The sequence below is a fragment of the Tiliqua scincoides genome, chromosome 3 (assembly GCF_035046505.1).
Source record: "Tiliqua scincoides isolate rTilSci1 chromosome 3, rTilSci1.hap2, whole genome shotgun sequence".
NCBI lineage: Eukaryota > Metazoa > Chordata > Lepidosauria > Squamata > Scincidae > Tiliqua > Tiliqua scincoides.
Window position 1 is genome coordinate 156,716,718 of NC_089823.1, and position 4,763 is coordinate 156,721,480.

A 4,763-nucleotide genomic window follows, 5' to 3' on the forward strand; every position below is an offset into this window, starting at 1 on the left:
CCTCCCCGAAAAGCCTCACCGCCCTGAGTCCCCCGGGCTTCCTTCTGGCACGGAGGCCCAGCACTGAGCTGACTTGCGCTGGCTTCTCCACCAGCACTGGGTCTCCTGCTGGCAGGAAAGTGCCTTAACGCACACTTGCAACACGCAGCATTGCTGCTGGGCAGCACAGGATAGGGCTGTAATACCCAAAGCCTTTAGTCCAAAGGCTAGAGAAAGTAGTTGTTGTCCAAGATGTCACAAGTTGATTTCTTCGATTTCAAAATGCCGAAGTTAAGTTGCAGGGAGGGAGGTCCTACTCAGATGAAACATTCAAGGGGGCATCAAAAAAAGTTTTTCATAAAGTAATAGAAGTTCATATGGGAGTTCCACAGATGTTTACTTTTTTCCTGGATCAAGTCAACTTCCATTTTTGAAAATACTACAAGACCATATTCTTTGCTCCTGCTTTGTTAGCTAACGGGGAGCTGTAATTCAAAGCAGTAGTATTTTACATTATAATGGGTATTCTGTTTTATTGTGTAGGATTACTTGTTGCACTATATTACATTTTGATGCCCCAGGGCAAACCCCCTGGCTGAGTCAAATAAAAAATAAATTATATTATAGTCCAAATGAGTCCTCAATTTAAAGATAACTTAGATATAACTTTAATGGAAATGTGCAAGATCCCTTGAGAAGATAGGGTGTGATGTCAATGGTGGCCCCTTGCTCTGGCAGGTCTGGGAAGCATGGGGTTAAACACCAGGGCCTTATAGTGCAGTGAGTATGCTGCACAGCTGCAGCCACTTGGAGGCAACAACATCCTCAGGGATAAAAGCAGCACCTGTCTAAAAGAAAAGGGTGTGGGTGTAGAAGGAAGAAAGTTGGAAACAGTGAGAGAGTAAAAAGAAGGAGCTTGGAGGAGAGAGGACTGACTGACTGACTGCTGGACTGATTAATGGACTGACTCACCAATGGACTGACTCGTTGACTGATGGATGGGCAGGCAGGCAGGCAAATGGACTTCTGAGGACTGCTGGAGATATTGGAGAATGGTGTGTTGCTGCCGTGCCCAAGACCTGCTGAGGGCCAACTTGTTGCTGTGGTGGCTGGAGAAGCTGCTGGCAGGAGAGGGGAGGAAGGAGGACCTCTGCAGTTTAAACAGGTGAGCTATGCTGGTGGTGGGGTCCAGCAGTGCAGAACTAAAACCATTGTTGGGGAACACAGGGGAGCTAGTTAGTTCAAAGTGGGCATAGGTTCTCTAGGCAAAGCTTGTACTGGGAATTTGGCAAAACAATAACTTAATTTAAAGAGAACTTTCATGTGTGCATGTGTGCTTGCTCACATACTGATAATACAGTGAAAATGTCTTCACCTCACAGCAGTTGCTGCTCTTAAAAAAGAAAATTAACACATATCAAGCCCCATCAAAGTCTCCCAACATTCATTTTGATAGTGTGTCTTATCAAAATAATCATCATTAGAACAGCAATTTTGCTTCAGAGCCACCTTAAACTCCTGCTGTGCTCCTGCATTGGCAATTTCTGCACTGTTATGAACTAATGACAATAATCCTGATATATTATTAACCTGATATATTATTAGCCAGTGAAATTTTTAAAAGGTCCTTTACAAGATTGACTACTTTTTTATTGATAAAAAGGAGTTATCGAATTGAGGGTTAAAAATGACAAATCAGAAATGGGAAGTTCTGTACCCTGGATAACCCTCCCTGCTGGCAACTTGGAATCATTTTCTGCCTTGTCAGTGAGATATTCTCATTCCGTTCCCACTGTTTTTAAAATCAAGTCATTAGAATGATACTAACAGTAACCCAGTCCTTACAATGTTTTGCTTTCAGGATTTGTTTAATCAAGACAAACTGTTGCTAGCATAATACTTGAAACTACAATTGAAGCAAAACTCCCTTTTGGCAATTTTATAATTGTTAATTGAGACATATTGCTGTCACCTGCTCTCATACTCAATTGCCATCACTTGCCCTCAATGGTATCATCACAAAACCAAATCTTACCTCACTGGCCATATGGTCTCATGAAGTTCATCTATGAATCATATGATCCTTGATTGGACGGAATCATTCTAGTGAATGAAGAAGCAGAAAGGAAGAAGAAGCTGTAGCCAGGTGGGAAATGAGGTAGATGAAGCAGTATCCAGTCCAAACGGTGTCACTATACAAGACTGAAAATAAAACATTCACAGAGTCTAATTTTTTTCAAGTTAAATTTACACCCACAAAAGTCACTAGTGAAGTGGAAAATATTGGGCACAAGAGAGACCCACAACAAAATATTGCATCTTCCCAACTTGGTTCAAGCAGGACAGTTCCTTGTCCCTGCTCCCCTCACCTGGTATGCTGCTATTCTAGTCTCCAACTGACTTCTTGCTATTCCATGGCTTCTATGGGCTACTGGGGTATACTGCATTTTCTGATAGAAGTTTATCCTTTCAACATCTTTGTACTATTCTCACCGCTTACCACATACACACCTTCTTGTTGGTATAATTTTAATTGCATAGGATGTAATGTTAAAATCTCTCCACCCCTACATGGGCTGTTTGAGAAATGTATACAGGTTGAGTCTCATTATTCATGAGGGTTCCGTTCCCAGAGGTGGATGGCAAAAATCACACTAAAGCAAATTCATTTAAAAAACAATGTCCTTTTTGCTCAGCAATTTAAAAACAGCCTTGCTGACCTTTCGTAATGCACACAGAGGCAATCAGTCTCTCTCAATGTGCTTAGAAAGGCTTCACTCCAAGGTAGTGACCCCTCCTTTCCCCTTTCCCTGGGAGCCCAGAGCAGGGAAACAACTGGGTTGGTGATAATGACTTGCGTTTTTCACATGCTCAGGGGGAAGGGAGGGGTCACTTGCCTGGGAGTAAACTGTTCTAAGTGCCTGGAGAGAAAATGATTGATGGATTGTCTACATACTACCCTATTCCCCCATTTAACGAGGCTATTGTTAAACGTCTTTTTTCCTTTAAAGGACCCTTCTCATTGTGATAAAACCGTGGGTGAAAAATTCATGGTTAATTAGGTCATACCTGTACTGCTTTTCAATCTGCAGGGACTTTCAAAAGCCATTTGTATTATGCTAGAGGGTCTGTGTTTCACATGTAAAAGTTAAAAAAAAAAGTCCCATTGGGTGACAACCCCAAAGGCCTTGGGAAGGCCAAAACTTTGGAACATCTTTCCAAGGTTCTTGTCTTAATGCAGAAGTGACACTTTACTCCTAGCACAGTCCTACCAAGGCAGCTGTTTTCAAACTCTCCTGGAGTTCGAAAACTGCTTTAAGTGTTTTCAGGGGTGGGGAATGGCAACAACGGGATCCCAAGGATTGCATCACTGCCAGGGACACAGGGGCTGTTTTCATCCTTCAACAGAGATGTAAGGGGATTTAAATCCCCCTTTCCTTCCAAAGCCTTTTGATCTCCCCCTTTCACTGGATAAAGCTAGCATCCATGTGGCTGATAAACTACAGTCAGATACTCGAGTTGATGAGGGACAAACAGACAAACTGAAAGAATTCAGAGCGGAAACTGGAAGAGGTGGGCTTTTCTAGCCACAGCAGGTTCCTGAGATGATCACATAAAAATTCAGGGAGAAATGTTAGCATATGTGAAAGTTTGGATTAGCATTACCAATTAGCCAGATTTGTTGAACCTGATGCAAATGTACCCCAACGGATCCCTTAGCATTGCAAGGAAAGTTTGGTAATAGTGTGCAAATTGTCATTGAATTGGAGGTGACATCTACACATTAAGAAAATAATACCATTAGCATTATCAGTTTGCCAACTGTAAAAAAATATGATGGTGCTTATTGCTATTTATCTAACATGTGCATCTTGTTACATATCCTGCTACCTACAGTATATGAGAGAAACAAAATATTTTCTACTGATCCAGCAATTGTATTTATCTTTATATGCGCCTTTAGAGGCTCTTATTTGCCTCATGTTTCAAACATGTGCAAGATAAGGAATATAGTCACATGAAAGATTCCAGAAAATAGAATCCATCACATTTGTTTTGCGGTCAACCCATATTAGTGGATCAGAAAAGAAGGGGAAAAAGGGATGAACCAGGGAATCCAGAACTACATACTGAACTTTTGTATCTCCTTAACTCTCTATTCTGATGTAAGCCAGTTCTGTAGCATGCAGTACTACAGCTGCTGTATGTGAGTTAATGCTGTCACTACCTGAGCGAGGTTGAACGCCTTGTGACATCGATGGGAAATGTCACATTCTATGGAAAAGTGGCTTCTGTGCCACAGCAAGTGCGTGAGAAGAGGGTCGTGTCCTTTGCACTCTGGTGGTATAATTGAGCGCTGACTGGTAAGAGGAAAGCAAGTAACTTTAGCTATGATGTATGGCTCAGTAGTTTTTTGTTTTACTTATTTCTAAAGACAAATCTCCATTTTTACTTCTTTGCTTTCTCCTGTTGTTTCATGAGCAGGTAATGTGATAGACAAAAAAGGAAACCAGAGAAGAGCCATGTATCAACAGATAAACAATGAACAAGCCACCTCTGTCAGCAGCCCATAATAGGCACCTTGGAAAAAAGTCAGCCTTGCATTAGTTTTTCATTGTCACTGATATTATCATTCTGCTGCCATTGGGCATAATTATGTGAATAACCTGAATAGGAAACTCACTTAAAAATCAGAGCTGCACAATGCATCTGTGCATTGACTTATTAAACAGATTCTCTCACTTGCTCATTATATTTCTTCAAAAGCTATATATTCAAAAATC